Source organism: Vombatus ursinus, unplaced genomic scaffold, assembly GCF_900497805.2.
Source record: "Vombatus ursinus unplaced genomic scaffold, bare-nosed wombat genome assembly UNPS02007344.1, whole genome shotgun sequence".
Taxonomy (NCBI): domain Eukaryota; kingdom Metazoa; phylum Chordata; class Mammalia; order Diprotodontia; family Vombatidae; genus Vombatus; species Vombatus ursinus.
The window spans coordinates 5,196,113-5,214,178 of NW_020947122.1; positions in this window are offsets into that span (position 1 = coordinate 5,196,113).

Here is an 18,066-nt window from a genome sequence, read left to right on the forward strand (position 1 = left end):
TGTGCTAAGCAGTCCACCAAAACCTCTAGATATTTTTTCACACAAGCTTCTGTCTAGGCACAATACCCCCATTTTGAACTTTTTTGAAGTTTTTTTTCTAAGTGTAGGACTTTAATTTTATCTCTAATAAATTTTATTTTATTCGATTTTCCTCACCACTCTATCATATCCATATATTTTTGGATCCTGACTATCATCCATAAAATTAGCTATCCCTCTCAGCTTTTCATCCTTTGCCAATCTGATAAGTATGATGCTATCTATGCATTCATTCAAGTCATCGATAAAAATGTTGAACAACACAGAGTCAAGGACAGAGCTCTGCAACATCATATGAGAATCTTTGCTCTTTGGCAGTGTTTCCCATTTAGTGGTTTGTGAATGATGATCCAAAGGATTCACAGAATTCTTTGATGGTGACCTAGGCACTAAATAACTATCCACTTATGTTACAGATATATTTTTCCTCTGTGACAAAAAATAAGCATGTGCATATTTAATGCATTATAGGTTTGTTTCCACAGCAATTTGAAACTGTCATCATGTGTACAAGAAGTCTGGTGTTTGTTCAGTGATTACATCAAACTCTGATTGCTTCTGACTAAACACAATGTGTTCTTGCTGTTTCTCAATCTGTCATCAATTTGTTTCCAAACCACCACATTTGCATACAAACTGATTCCCAATAGCTGGTCAAATGCAAACTTATCCTCCTTATGATACTATTCTCCTATCTAGTGAATTTTAAAATGAACTGGTTGACAACATTGGTCAGTCATTCAGTAGGAGTTTTTGTGAGAGGGTAGCTGACGTGCAGTGGTGGAAGAGTAGAAAGTCACATCTGAAGAGATTCTTTCCTTACAAAGGTTAGTTTACACATAAATATCATTAAAAATGAAGTAATATATATAATTAAGCTTTATTACATTTATCATTTAATACAGCATTTGTAATTAACCAGTTGAACAGTAAATGCTTTATGTCATAATTAGCTATTTATTTTTAATGACTATTTAGGTGACTAAAAATAAAAAAAATAATTTCCATCTGTCAGCAAGAGAGATTATATGATATTCACCTATTATTTTTGGCCACATTTGTGAGTGAGCATTTTCACTATTGACTTAAATCAAAATACAGAAATAAAATCAATGCAGAATCAGATTTGACTGTTTGTCTCATGTTGAGCCAAATACTGCAAACTTTTGTTCAAATAAAAAGTCCCATATAAAAATTAAGTGTATATGTGATAACTATACTATCTCAGACATCTTCAAGTTGTAACTTATTTCTCTAAGAGTGCTATGGAAATTTGACAGTATCTGTGAAATAAAGACATTTAACAGGACGATTTGCAGATAACAGTAAGCATTTGAAGTTTTCTTGATGGACTACTTCTTTTAAAAATTCTTACAGAATGTCTTACATAAAATATTTGTAATTATTTTATATATAGGGTTTTAAATTTTTATATTTATAGTGTTCATAGTTACAGGTATAATCCTATTGTAAATTATATAAAATAATTTTAATTTGGAGCTTTTTAAGGCAAAAGTCATCATTGTAGTTATTGGAAACATTTAATGAATAAATTTTTAAAAGACTATTATGAGTAATATATCAAATCGCCCTAAGGGTTCACAACACTTTTAAAAATTGTTATTAAAGGGGAATAAATTGCTGAATAAAAGATGTTGGGAACCACTATTCTAAGGTGACAATGACCCAATGCATTTTCCCAGAGTTTCTTCTTGTCTACCTACAGGTTTTTGCAGTAATGTTTTCTCTAGAAGTAGAACAAAATAAGATGGGCCTAGGGTGTTGACTCTACAGAATCATTATCATGAGGCAGTATGATACAATGGAGAAGAGCTCTGGTTTGGAGGTGAAAGACAGATTCAAGCTCTGGCCATTTACTACCTGTGTGGACCTATGCAAGTCACTAAATTTTGTGGCCTCAATTTCCTTTTCTGAACCTCTGAAGTCTCTTCCACTCTGAATCTGCAAGTGTATTTCTGGATGAAAAAGGAGGTTATCCTGGTCATGAAGCAAGAGAAAAGAACAGACAATTCAATAGCATTACCAGTATTTATGAAATATGAAATGAACAATAGAGGAAGACCTGTAGCTTGTTAGATGGATCCTCTGTGGAAGATTTACAAAAAGACTTGGACAAGAACCTCACTGAATGGGTTTCAGTCAACACTAGTAGAGGAATCACCTGTCCCAATGACGTTGTAGACTCTGAAGTATCACCACAGAAGCCCAGTCATCTGGTAGAGGGCAATAGTAAATACATACTCTTTGTGACCCCATTTGGGGTTTTCTTGGCAGAGATACCTGGAGTGGTTTGACATTTCCTTCTCCAGCTCATTTTACAGATGTGGAAACTGAGGCAAACAAGGTTTAATGAATTGCCCAGGGTCACACAGCTAGTAAGTGTCTGAGGCCAGATCTGAATTCAAGAAATTGAGTCTTCCTGATTCCAGGTCCAGTGTTCTGTACCACATAGCTGCTTAGTAAAAAAAAAAAAAAATTACAGCATGCATTAGCCAAAGAAAGTCATCCTCTTCTACCTGCTGGGTCCCTCTCCCTATTCACTCATTTTCTCAGACTTTAAGGGAATATAAATTATGGGAATGTGGGTTAAAGAGAGGCAGAGATGTGGTGTGGGCATATGCAGTTTTTGGAAGGGTCCACAATTCAGTTTTCTTTTACTTAGGGTTGCAAAGCTCTTCAATGATTTTTTTTTTTTAGTGAGGCCATCGGGGTTAAGTGACTTGCCCAAGGTCACACAGCTAGTATGTATCAAGTGTTTGGTCTGAGGCTGGATTTGAACTCAGGTCCTCCTAACTTCAGGGCCAGTGCTCTATTCACTGCACCACCTAGCTTCCCCTGTCAATGATTTCTTAATGTCAAGATTATAAAGAGCTCCTCCATTTTTCCTTGGGCCATAGCCATAGATAGGTCCACTGGTGAAAATGGCTAAGCATGAGACCATACCTAAGGATGAAAAAGCAAAGCTATCCTATTGATAGTGAACCAAGAATGACAAAATCACAGAATGTTCAAGCTGGGAACAACCTTAGAGATCAGCTAGATGGCATAGTTGGACCTGAAGTCAGAAGACTTGAGTTCAAATCCAGCCTCAGTCTGTGTGATCCTGGGCAAGTCATTTAAATTCTGCTTGTTAAATGGAGATAATAATAGTACCTACCTCCCAGGGTTGTTGTGAGGATCAAATGAGGTAATACATCTAAAGAACTTAACATAAGTAAGTGCTATATAAATATTAACTACTATAATTATTTTTATTTTACAGAAAAAGAAATGGAGTCCTAGAGAGGCTCAATGAATTTGTCAAGGTCACACAGTCAGTGTTAGATCCATGAGTAGAACCCATGTTCTCAATCCCCTGCTACTAATGTGACTCCTATTCAATTATTGAAGTAAACGGCACATCAGAGAAGTGACCTGGCCAAGGTCTCACCAAATGTGCATGAGGTCCAAGTCACTGGTACTCCAAGGTCAGCTCATCAGGCCAGATCTCTGCCGGACCTCAAGTCCTCAAGGAATATGACCAATCTTTATAAAGGAAATTTGATTCTTAGCAAACTATGACAGCACTCAAGAACCTGCCTTTCTTGATCACCTCTGGAAGGTAGCCAAAAAATTGACAATGCTAGGAATTCTCTGGAAGAAGATTTTGGCAATGCAAATTGACAAACTGGAAATTCAAGGGGCTTTTATTCTATTCTGCCCCCACACTTACTTAGAGAGTTTCAGTTTTCCAGATCGCCAGGCAAATACCTGCCTTTCAGGTCTCAAGTGAAAACAAAATTTGGCTCCAGAGAATAATTAAGAAAGCATCTTATGGAGTTATCTTCATAAGACTCTCTTAATAACTCTGGCTCACATCTAAATAGCTCCTTATAATTACTCTGCAAAGTACATAATATGAATATTATTATTCCCATTTTGTAGTCTAAGAAACTGAGGTGCTTTGAGAGATAAAATGATTTTGTCCAGTGTTACACAATTTGAAATTCAGCAAACATTTAGTAAGCACATACTAGTGGCAAGATAATGTGCTGGGCATTACAGATATAAAGATATAAAACACAGGCCCTGTCCTCAAGTAGGTTACAATCTAATAATAGATATACAAAATTGTGATACAAGATGTAATTTATTAAGGGAAAAGAAGGGGGTTTGAATAAAGCAGTAAGAGAAACATGAAGGAGAAATTACTTTTAGCTGGAGGAGTAGAGTCAGGGAAGACTTCATGGAGAAAGTGGCCCCTGAGTTAGACCTTGAGGACTTTTACCGGGCAGAGAGAGAGATAAGAGAAAACGCACAGCAGGCATGGGGCATGGCCTGTATTACCATCCAGAGGCAGGAGAGGGCAGGATGAGTGAGAGAGAATGGAGTGAAACAAGTCTGGAAAGGAATCAAATTATGGAAGGTTTTAAATTCTAGGCTAAGGAATTTGTAATTTATCCTATGGAAAAACAGAGAGGTGCTGAAGGGTTTTGAGCAGCAGAATGACATGGTAAGTCCTTTGCATTAGGAAGACTATTTTGGCAGCCATATGAAGGATGGATTGGGTGAGGGAGGGGAAGATGACTAGTAGCAGGGAGATTCATTAGGAAATTTCTACAAGACTTATGATAAGGTACTAAACTAGAATGGTGGTAGTGTGAGCAGACAAGAGTGGGGCAGATGTGAAAGGTATTAGGGGGTAGAATTAAGAATATTTGGCAACTGATGGATGACACAGGTAATGAAGGGAGAGAGGAGAATCAAAGATGATGTCATATCCTACAGCTAGTAAGCGTTAGAGACAGAATTTAAACCCAGGTCTGCTGACTCAAAAAACAGTGCTCACTCTATTATATCGCGTTATCTCCACAGGAGAATGTCCTTACAGAATGGAAATTCTTATTTGATTATTTAGTTTCTTTTTCAATAGCAATTAAGTAACAGGGGAACCTGGATAATGGAAATACGCTGTCATTCGTTTATTCAGTCGACAAAAATGTATTGGATACCATCTAGGTGCAAGGCAGTCTAATAATAGCTGATAATAGCTGGCATTTATGTAGCACTTTAAGGCTGGCAAAGCATTTTACAAATATGATCTCATCTGACCCTTACAATAACACAATAACTGGGAGGTAGGGCTGTTGTGATACCCATTTTGCAGACGAGGAAACCAGAGCAGGCGGCAACTTTTGTCTGGCCCAGTTTCCTCAACTGTAAAATGGGTATCCCAATAGCACTACCTCCCAGTTATTGTGTTGTGAGAGTCAAACGAGACTAATTATAGAGCACTCAGCACAGTGTCTGGCACATAATAAATGCCATATAAATATTAGCTATTATTATGTGAACTCATGTCTTCCTGACTCTAGTTTCTACACTCTATCCTAGCTATTTCTATGCATCACCTCTTTACTTCACTTCCTTTTGTTCCCCACTCTAAATCTTGTGGTCCTGTGATCTAGAATGGAGAATGCACATCTCTGAGTTTCATAACTGGTTTCTCCCCCTCAGTGTTCCTGCAAGAGGATTTGCCCAGCAGTCAAACAAGACTATTCCCAGGATAACCTACTCACTCACTCAAAACGATGGATGTGTAGACATGGAAAGCCCTCTGAGAGCTTTAAAAGCCATGTGGAGGGGCGAGTTCCCAGGACTTTGTCAAAGTGAGTCGCTATGTAAGTGTCCTAGCTCGCGTCCCTAGCTCAGCAGCCCTGTCTCTTCTTCCTTTTGTGGCGGTCCCTACCCTTCCTGGATGACAGCCCCAAGCCCAAGTCTAAAAGATTTCAAAAGACAGAACCAAACTATGGCATTAGACACCATTTACCCAATCCCCTCATTTTATAGATGAAGAAATGGAGCCTTTTTCTGTTCTAGCTTACTTTGTTTGGGGTGGGGAGGAAGGAGGGAGTGGACTGGAGAAAGAAGAATAGTGTGTATGCATGAGTGTCTATTTGTGGGCCTGATGGGTGGGTGGGTTGGTCAGTAGGCATGCAGGAGCTCCTTTTGCCCTCTTCTCTGAATATCTTGGAGCTGTTCCTTTAGCTGATTTTGGCTGTCTCTGATGCTGTGGTACTCTAACGGAAAGAGGTATTTAAAATAGTTCCAGTGAGGTTCTTGCCTATTAATGGTAATAATTGTGGATAATTTAATAAGATATAGGCCCTCAAAGCTCTGCATTCCAGGAAACAGCAGTCACCATTCAATGTTCAAGTGTGTGTTTTTTTTTTTTTAATTTAATGTATATTTTAAAAATCTTAGCTGGGGGGAAAAACATCTTTGGGGAAAACCCCCAAATATTTTATCCAGGTGCCAAAACGATTTCATTAATCAGTTAAAATAATGGCAACTCCTTTTGAACAATGAGTCTTTGTTATTTTAAAAATCTCTCCAGGAAACAAACACACAGACACAAGCATGCAACTCTTACACATCCCAACAGTTGTTTCTCTACGCACCCCATACCTCCAGTTTGTTGCCAAATCCTGTCATTTCTGCCTTCACAAAATCTCTCCACTCATACAGCCACAATCCTAGTTCAAGTCCTCATTGCCTCTTGCCTGAATGATTACAACAATCCCCTAGTTGATCTCTGCCTCCAGTCTCTCCCCTCTTTCATTCATCCTCCATTCAGCTGCCAAACTGATTGTTCTAGAACTAGGTCTGACTCTTTATTGTCATCCCTTACTCAAATCAACTCCAGCGTCTCCCTATTACTTCCAGGATCAAATATAAAGACCTCTGTCATTTTCAACTCTTCGTAACCTGGCCCCTTCCTACCTTTCCAGTCTTGTTGTGCTTGAATCCCCTCCACACACTCTGCAATCCAAGTTCACCGGCTTACTTGTTCATTGTTCTGTGTCCCCAACATTCAATCTCCTGTCTCTGTTAACATTACACTGGCTGGCTGTCCCCATGCCTAGAATGTCTCCTTTCCTCATCTTTTAGTTCTTTGGCTTCCATCAAGACTCAGCTGAAATTCTACCTTCTGGAGAAGGTCTTTCCTGGTTCTCCCAGCTGCTAATGCCTTTCTCTCTGAAAGTCGCTCTGTACATGTGTTTTCTGTACCTAGTTATTTATATGTTATCTCCATTCTTAGAATGTAGCCTCTTTGAGGGCAGGGACTGTTTTTGCCTTTCTCTATGTCCCTAGTGTTTAGCAAAATGTCTGTCCCGTGTGACTGGCTTATTGACTTGACTCCAACCATTTTTGCTCTTGTTATTCAGGCCTGTCTGACTCTTCATGACCCCATTTGGGGTTTTCCTGGCAAAGATACTGGAATGGTTTGCCATTTTCTTCCCCAGCTCATTTTACAGATGAGGAAACTGTGGCAAACAGGGTTAAGTGACTTGCCCAGGGTCACACAGCTAGTAAGTGTCTGAGGTCAGATTCAAGCTCAGAAAAATGAGTCTTCCTGATTCTGGGTCTGGCACTCTGTCCATAGTACCACCTAGTTGCCTAGCTCCAACCATACTTCTAGGAATTCTTACAAAGGACATTGACAGAGAATCATAGTCATATTATCATAGCACCTTTACTTGAAGACCTCTGATGGTGAATTCACTACAATCCCAGGCAACCCATTCCAGTAGGAGTAGATCTAATTTTTGGTAAGTTTGTCCTTATAACAAACCAAAACAGGGTACCCTGTAACATGCATTGCTCCTGCTTTTGCCTTTTGGAGTCAAGTTAAAGAAGTCTAAGAGTTCTCCCCCGCCCCCACCGCCTTACAGCATTTTAAACATTTGAATCATACTGCAACAACTATCATGTGCCCCATATGTCTTCTTTTCTTCAGGCTAAACATTTCTGCTTCCTTCAATGAAACTTCATCTGGTTGTTTATATATTGCTAGAGAGAGAGTGTTGGATGATATACAATATGTTATAATGGCATGTGAATTACTGAAGACAAGCAATGATTTTCATACAGTTTTTGCGTGCGTGTGTGTGTGTGTGCGTGTGATAGTAATGATCATGAATGTGGACTTCTATTAACACTAGATTGATGCAGAATTTTGGACCTTGACCACATGAAATCAGGTTGAGCTGGCTTCTCCCACCTTTAATTCAGTGTCATTTGAGAATTGGTTTCAAATATGCATTTCAGGTACTTGTGTTTTTAATTCTGTGGTTTTTAAGAATGGATATTACTTTAAGGAATTGGTCAAAAGTTAAAGATCTTAAAGAGCACTTTTCAATGACTTAAAGATAATTGCCTTGGCTGTTGGTGTGGTATACAGGTAGGTAGGTAGGCAGAGTAGTAGATAGAGTGCTGGACTTGTAGTCAGGGAGTTCTGAGTTCAAATCCTGCCTCCCTCTGACACTCGCTGGGGAATCATTTAACATCTCTCTGCCTCAGTTTCCTCATCCATCAAATGTAGATAATAATAGTACCTATTTCCCTGGGCTGTCATGAGGATTAAGTGAGATAACATAGGTAAAGCACTTTGAAAATGTTAACTATTATTATTATTGTTATTATATAGTGCCAAGAACTGTCAATAATTGCTGCAAAATAGCAACTTCAATCCTCAGGGGAAAAAAAGGAACTGGCAACTGGGAGGGTGTAGTTATTGATTCTTCTCCAGTGTTGCATTGCCTTTTTGAAGTTAGGAAAACAGCAAGATTCCCCAATTGATAAATGGTCAAAGGATATGAACAGGCAGTTTTCAGATGAAGAAATTAAAGCCATCTATAGTCATACGAAAAAAAATGTTCTAAATCACTATTGATTAGAGAAATGCAAATCACAACAACTTTGAGGTACCACATCACACCTATCAGATTGGCCAACATGACAAAACAGGAAAATGATAGGTGTTGGAGAAGATGTGGGAAAATTGGAACACTAATGCATTGTTGGTGGAGTTGTGAAATGATCCAACCATTTTGGAGAGCAATTTGGAACTATGCCCAAAGGGCTATAAAAATGTGCATACCCTTTGACCCAACAATAGCATTTCTAGGGCTATATCCCACATAAAAATGGGAAAAGGACCCACATGCACAAAAATATTTATAGCAGCTATTTTTGTGGTGGCAAAGAATTAGAAATTGAGAAGATGCCCATCAATTGGGGAATGGCTGAACAAGTTGTGGTATATGAATTTAATGGAATACTATTGTGCTATAAGAAATGATGAACAGGCTGACTTCAGAAAAACCTGGATAGACTTGTATGGTCCGATGCTGAGTGAAGTGAGCAGAACCAGGAGAACATCGTACACAGTAACAGCCACGTTGTGCGATAACTAATAGTGATAAACTTAACCCTTCCCAACAATACAAGGATCTAAGATATCTCCAAAGGCCTCGTAATGGAAAATGCTATCCACATCCAAAGAAAGAACTATGGAATTTGAATGCAAATCAAAGTATACTAATTGCTATTTTTTTCTCTTCTGTTGAGTTTTGTTTCCTCTTTCTGGTGGTTCTTCCTATTGGTTCTAATTCTTACTTACAACATCACTAATGTGAAAATATGTTTAATAGGAATGTATATGTATAGCCTATATCAGATTGTGTGCTGTCTTGGGGAGGGTGGTGGGGAGGAAGGGGGAGAAAAATTTTAAACTCAAAAGCAAATGGAAGTGATTGTTGATAAATCAAAATAAATTAATAAAAAAAAGAAAAACAGCAAGAAGACCAATAAAAAGACAGCTACTAACCATTGCCATGAAGAAAAAAAGACAATAAAAATGGGCAAGACAACACTAAGAGTACCAAACATTGGGGAAAAAATTCCATATTTTTGTGAAATATGCTATGTACCCTCTGACAGACAAACCTTAGCATGCTATGTAAATGTTAGCTCTTGTTAAAACCAAAACATTATCTTCCTGAATCTCACAAGAGCTTGTTAGTTTTGTTTTGTTTCATTGTGCTTAGTCACACAAGTTTTGGTGCATAGACTTAGCCAGTGTGAGGGCAGATCAGTCCTTGGATGAGAGAATTAGTCTCTGTTATCTTTGTTGCACATTTCTGAACATTCCTCCCAGGGGTTGGTGCTAGCAATGGATCAAGAATGAAGAGGAGGCAAGGTGCTCAGGAGGAACCAGTCCTGAAAGCTCTCACCCTGTGAGTAAACCTGTTCACATCAAACCAAGAAGGCAATAGCAATCCATTCGGAGGCCCAGAGGAAATCATTGCTAGCTTTTTATCCTCTCTACTGTAGAAGTTCATGGGATCATAACTTTAGAGCTGAAAGGCCCTTATTTTACAGAAATGGAAACTGAGGCCCAGAGAGATTGAGTGATTTGCTCAAGGGCATCTGGATTGCATGTGGCAGAACTAGGGTTTGAGTTCAGGTACTTCAAGGTCAAGACTCTTTCCACTGCTTCAGTTTGCCTCCAACAATGGACATGAGGGTATACAAAGGATAGAAAACTGGACCTAAAGACAGGAAGACCTGAGTTCAAATCCCATCTCAGACACTTGACTGTGTAACCCTAGGCAAATCACTTAATCTCTCCAAGCCTCAGTTTTCCCATCTGTAAAATGGGGATAATAATAACACCTATGTCCCAGGATTCTTGTGAAGAAAAGATGTGATAATATTTGTAAAGCACTTTGCAAACTTTAACACTTTTGAGGAAGTAATTAACAAACACTCATTCTCCAATGGTTGTGTTGAAGAAGTATGTTAAAAAAAAAAAAAGGAAAGCATTCTTAAGAAAAAGGACATTCAACTCAGCTTTATTGAATTACACCAAACTATTTGGAAGACGTTAGTACCAATTACTTGAAGAAAAGGGTAAATAACTGAGCTGCTGATCATTTTGGCTGCAAGTGACATATAATGGACAGCAATTAAATACAGCTCTGTAGTAAATACAGATAGGATTATTATGTTCTATCTGCAAACAGCTTTCCAGGATCGCTTAATATTACGTTGTCAAACCATTTTCTGTCGGACCAGGGAGGCCCAGAGAGTGAGCTGCAGACCACGCCAGCACACGGTGATTTACCCTAATTGTACATAACCCTAACACCAACATCTGAAAGAGGGGAATATTCACTAGTCTCCTTGAGCCTTCTTATCTTGCACCACATAACCCCCATTTCAATGATGTTCTTTCATAGAATTTGCATATATACAGGACTGGTTTCCAAAGGAGAAAATGATCAAATTCAATCAAAACAACCGGTCGTTAAATGAACGGCTTGAACTCACCCAGCCCTTTATTTTTCAAACCAGTTGTTATGTGTTTGTCCATAAACATAGCTTCCATGGCTTTTTTATTGAATTTCCTTGGCTTTCTGGCAGCTAAGGAGTGAAACCTCAGCTTCATGGCCCCAGGGCCATGTGGCATGGTCTTGAGGTGACATGCGGTATTATTTAAAGGTCTAGCAACCATCTGCCCCTGATTTCAAATGTTCTGTCACACTGTCCTCAGAATGCTATTAAAATGTCTTAGAAATTCCAGTGCTTTGGCAAATAGCAAAAGAACAAACTCAGAAAGCCTGAGATCTTACCTATTTGGGTGTTCATTCCAACAATACAGATCCCAACCCATCCAAGCCAGCCTATCCTGTACCACTCTTGTTCATATCTTCCCGTAAGTTCAATATAGGGGATCCATCCACCATGCTAGAGGTCTTCATCTCTCTTTTTTGTCACTGCATTAAGACCAGTGGTTGTCCATCCATCGCTCGTAGAATGTGATCAGCTCCTCTTCTTTGATGGCATCTTTTCCTCTGATTTTCCTTTTTAATTTCTTGTTTGCAATGGATTTTAGCCTCCCCATGCTTACTATTTACCCCTTTTTCCATTGCTCTCTGGGTGGCACTCATTTTCAATTTCTTAGAATCTAGAATGTTCCAGTATAAATAGGGAAGAAATAAAAATATTTATTTACTTATTCTATCTTTTTTTTTAAACTAGGACAATTAACTTTTTTGTCTCACGTAGTTTTCATTCATGATTTCTTGAATTGCAGTTCTGATAAACCAGGCTTTGATAAAGCCTATTGGGATTCAAATAGAGCTACTTGACTATACCTTTAAACCCAAATCACTCTGGCTCTCACTGATTGGCCTATAATAGGTCCCAGCTCAGACCTCATTTGCTCATTTTTGGGGTTTTGATGGCTCAGAGTGAGTGCAAATAACAATAGTTTCTGTTCTGGCCAGAAATTCTGAGGGTCTTCCCTACCTAGATTGATTCTTTTGAGAGGTCAAACTAAGCCATCTTTTGCCTCAATTCCCACCTAGCCTTTAATCACTGAATGGATGTTGTTTTAGCCAAACTGAGACCCCAGAAAGACCTTAGCTTGAAAAGATCAATGTCTCCTACTGCATCTGGGGCCATTGCTAGTTGCCCTGACTTATGCCTTGCCACTGGATTCTAATGACTCTGGAGAAGAGAGTGAGACTTTGCACAGTTCTGTCTCACTTACATCCAATTCACTTGCAAGTCAAGACATTGTCCTCTTGATGTCATTGGTCGTCCTCGAGAATGAAGGATGAACAACAGAATGTTCCATAACACCATATAATAGCCAAATCCTGAAATAAATAGCCATACAACAAATACTCCTTAGACATCTAAGTAAAGATTGAGAGTTGACAAATCTCAAAGATGTACAAGCCAAAGAAGCTTCATGATTACTCACAAAAACACAAGTACATTAGTGCAGAATAGAATAACTCTCATAGGTATATATGTGCTAAATACCTAGGTTGGCAACATCTGGCCATGATGTTCCTAGTCATAAAGTTAGCAAACACTACCCAACACACAAAGATGAAGACATTGACACACTCATTACCAAAAAACAAAACTGCTTGATCATGTATTCTACTTTTTTCATTCAGAACATATGATAACTCTATTAAAGGTTGAAGAACTTTCAACTGATCCACTTTAGTAGGCCTATATGATGGAGTTGTGATTTCTCAACACAAGAGAATTCCTAATATGGAAGTCCTTTTTATCACTACTGATTGTAGCATTTCTATGATTTGGCTTGAGAAGGAATATGGAAAAATCCCAAGGATATACACAGAAGTTAAATGACTAGCCTAGGATCACAGAGATAAGTTTCAGAGAACAAATTTGAATTCAGGTCATCCTGAATCCAAGGCCAGCACTCTGGCTGCCTCCATACTAATATGTAGAATGGCAAACAGTCTATGTGAAATGGCAAAGTTGTTTAAAATCACACATGTGCCAACACACTAGTATTTTTCCAATTTGAAATTAAGACTAAGTCAGAAGCAAGGATGAATACTATGTCTCAACAAGTTCAGATACGAATCCTTTTCCCCTTCATTTAAATCAATGAATAATTATTAAGGACCTACTACAATATGTAAGGGAAGTGTATCAAAGCAGTCTCTAATTAAATTAATGTTAATCTGAGTAATATGATAATGAGCTATAAAGGAGTTACCTAAATATCCTGATAACAGAATATAAACAGCCTGATAACATTATCAGATGTTGTCCTCTAGGCCTGACTCAGACCAGCCTTTGGATTCAGGCTCAGGATTGGAAACATTTGTAAATTTCCAAACCTTAACAAAAAGTTTGCTTCATAATAGCATGGAAAGGAAACTCAATAAGGATACAGTCCTAGCTCAGGTAGCTTCAGTCCTCCCCTAACCCCTCTATATGTGAATGCATTGGGTCAGAAGAATAAGTTGGGTCAGAGAGGTGTGGTGACTCATGGAATAGGGGGACATCCATTAAGTCTGAGATGCACTGATTCTTCATGGCTGGCCTTTTATGCCCTAGGAAATTGGGAGGCTATGTCAATGCTTAGGGTCCCGCTCCACTGGACCAATCAAGTCTTGGAAACTTCCCTGTCCTTTTGGGGGATATAGAAGTATAAAGGTGAGACTAGCCTAGCTTACATGGCAAAGATTAAAAAAAAAACTAGCCTAGCCTATGTAGCAAGACCATGGTCAACTGGGAAGTTTCACCAGTAGTTGGACCCCTGTCTCTTAGACCACTCAAGTCTTAGGAATCACTTTCCTGAGAGTTTTTTGGTTTTGTTTTTTTTTTGGTGGTGGTGGTGGGAGATTAGCCTATTCTACATGGCAGGAACCCAGATGTTGTTCTTACCACATCAGTCAATGGCCATTGGATGAGATGACTGGCAGAGCATTGGTCACACCCCAATAAAGGTAAGCTGGTTCTACTCTGAATGAGTTGAGAAGAGATCTAACTATGGAGAAAGAACTTAACTCTTGAGTCCAATCTTTACCTTTTCTCTTGTACCTCTGAGAGAGTGTAGCAAAAGAAAAGGGGAAATTTCTCTCTCCTCCTCTCTCTCTTATACAGTGGAATACTGCAGGAAAATCACACTGCCGAAGCCAGTGGAACAGAGCATAGTTGAAGAGTCAGGTCAAGTTAGTGAATTAATTTGAATGTCTGAAGCTTAGAGCTGTGATCCTGCTTGGCAGATGGCAAGTCCCAGATCACAGACTCCTGCTGGTCTTAGCATAGGAGCTTCGATTCTTTCTGAGAAGACCTTTAGGAGCTAGGATTTCAGTGGAGCCAGACCTGGATATTGTGGCAACTTCAGCCAACCAGGGGAGAAGCATCTAGCAGAGGCTGTCAGAACAAGGTCAAAGGGAGCATCATGAACATACAGGGCTCCATAGCATCAGAGACACGAGTTGCACTTAGCACAGTGCCTGGCACATAGGAGGTGAGACAGATAGATAGAATATTATGCATATTATATATTTATACACATGCACAAACATATGTATGCATATATACATATATGTCTGCTATATATTTATAGATATATAGTGTGTGAATATATGTATGCATGTATATATATTGTCTTGTACATATGTGAGTTTATATACAACATATACATATAAGAGGGTGCATATGTATGTTCATGTATATGTGTATACTCTCCCATAAATCCGTGGTCTCTCAGCTTTCTACTTATGAACTCTACAGACATCCACTCTTCTTACTGACCTTGTGGGAGAGTGCACCCAAGCTTTATGAATAGATGCTTTGTTGTTACTGTTCTTATTATGGCATTTTAGTAAATGCCTTTGAGCTAATTGTGTTCTCTGGCTGACTATTGAAAAGTAAACACATTGGTGGGGGCTTGTGAGCTATAATTTTAGGAGAGCAAACCCGCATATTCCTTGAACCTGGAGGAATCCCTAGTGGTTCTGGAGAATCCAACTTGCTGGCATACATTGGGGAGCAGTCTCTGATCCATCTCCCTTACACGAGCAAGGCACTCTGATAGGGCCTTGGGATGCAAAGATAAAAACAAAGCAACCCTGCACGCAAGAGGCTTATAGTCTATGAGACACAAAATATACAAAAGTAAGTAAATACAAATTACAAACAAAGTCATTTTACTTCAAGAGGGAAAATATGCCAATACCTGGGAAATCAGGAAAGACAACATCAAGCAGTCCCTTTAAGGTCCTGCCCTTTCATATGGAGCAGTTTGTGCTGAGTTAAGTCACTCAGAGTTTGAGTTAGTTACTCTGATTCAGAATTCTGAGGCAGTTGTTGACAATTTTTGAATGTGGTAAGCTATAGTACATTGGAGAGATACAAATATCAGAATTGTTTTATTATTAAGGGACAACTGTAACTTATCTGATTATAGACAGAAGATAAAGTTTTGGCTCCTGACCAAGCTTAGGCAGAGTTGTTTGCATAGAAGTTCTGGGAATTTGCATTCAGACCTCTTTTGGTCTCTGACTCTGGAATATTTTTTCACCTTGCCCCATTCAGGTTCCTTCCCTACCACCCTGCTTTTCACCTCCTTGGTATGTGTTGTTTTCCCCTATTACAACATAAATCGAGGTCAGGGACTTTCTTTTTGCTTGTATTTGTATTTCTAGTGCTTACACAGTGCCTGGTACATAGTAAACACTTAACTAAATGTTTTATCTATCTAAGAGACAGAAATATAAAAACATATTTCAGAACTACTTCCTCTAATCTTAAAGCTAGACATAATGGATACTATAGTTGCTGGTAAGGCATGACAAATCAACTAGTTTAGTTCAGATGTCATGCCTAGTGAGGTGTAAATGAAACACAGCATGGACCAGCTCAGCTTAGCAGTAGAAACATCTGTTCGACACAGTAACTAAGCTTTTCAAAGAACTTTTATGGACAGCTTCTGAGACAAAAAGAGGATACCCAAGTTTATGGTTCCAGAATTGAGTTTCCTTAGGCACACAGCATTTCCTTATACACACACATGCCTCATTGGCAGATTTCTATACTTGTGTGTCTATTCTCCTCCACTGATACTGTGCACATCACTGGGAGAATGTGACTCATATATTTGTGTATCATGATTTATTTATTATTCCAGAATTTACTTTAATATGAACACCTGTGATGTTTGAAGTAGACAGTGCACTGGACTTGGAGCCCAGAAAACCTGAATTCAAATCCTGACCCAGAAACCTACTAGCTATATGACATTGGGAAACTTACTTAATTTCTTTCACCCTAAGCTTTCTCATTAGTGAAATGGAGGATGATAACAGCACCCAAATCACAGGGTTGTTGTGAAGATCAAGTAGACAACATATATAAAGTGCTTTGGAAATGTTAACACATGTATAGATGCCAGTTATTGTTGTGGAGTATATGGGGTGTTCAAGGAGGACTAGTATCTTTGGTGTGAGGGCTGCTGAGCCCCTGTAAGGGCTGCTTATCCACCTTTGGTGTCTACCTGGCACTCAACTCTCACCTGTGGCTCCAAAAAGCTGTAGCATATGCAGTGGCCACGCTCCAGTAAACCACCTTGGAGATGGGCTAACCCAGGTTGAAGGTAACCGACAGGCCTCAAATCTGTCGCTGAGTTAGGGAGATGTCTACCTCAAGCATGACCGGTGAAATGGGCAGATGAAAACAATTTGTTCCAATGGCCATGGAGGTGGCTGACGTGGGTGCTGTGAAGCACTTAGAGCTTGGTCTGACATTGAAGATGTTGGTGTCGTCTTGGGCCATCACCAGTCACCCCGACTTGTTTCATGGCACTAGACTTCGAAGACTCTGGAAAAGAAAGTGAGGCTGATGACTTTGTGCAACTCTGCCTCACTGAAATGCAATTCACAAGCAAGTTGAAACATCACTCTGTTATGTCATTGGTCCTCTTTGAAAATGAAGGACAAAACAATGATAATTATTATTGTTGCCAAGTTAATGGTTAGCTTAAGATCTAGAAGTGTCATTGCTGTGGACAGCTGCTTTATATGAGTGGAAATGCATTGGCAGGGGCTAGAAGCTAAAGTAGTGAGTAGTATGAGTGAGGAGTGAGTATTCTCCCATATCAGGGTTATTCCCTACTAACTTGAGAGAGTTTGAATATAATTATATGCTGGTAGTCCTTCTCCAGGAATCTAGATATACCAATGGAGGGCAGATTGGAGTGAGCTAGACACACTAGAGAATGAAGAGATACCCACACAACCTATGAGGTACTCCAGTGTGCATGGCCACCCCATATACCTATTAATGTAGAAGGTGGCTCATGAATTGTGATTTGAAGGAATCTAAAGATTCTAGGTGAGTAAAAGGAGGGAATACATTCTTTATATGGGGGACCACTTTTGCAAAGGTAAATTTACTGGAGATGGAATTTGACTGGAATGGAGAGTACATAAAAGGGAGTAATATGAAATAATTTAATGTGAAATAATTATGAAATAATTTATATGAAATTAATTTAATATGAAATAAAACTGGAAAAGTAATTGGGAATCAGATTGGCTTTACATACCAAGCTGACTAATTTTAATTTCATCCTAGAGGCAATAGATAACAATAGACTTTTGACTGGGGTGGGTGACTAGATAAAATTATGTTTTAGGGATATCAATTTAGGGGATTGTGGAGAACAGATTGCTGAGGAGAGAGACTAGAGGCAGGAAAAGCAATTAGGAGATGATTGCAACAATCTATGAAGATGAGGGCCCAAAGTAGGGTAGAGGCTATCCGGTACAAGAGATGTTGTGTAAAGACTATTGACAAGACTTGGTAATTGATTAGAGATAGGTGCTGAGAAAC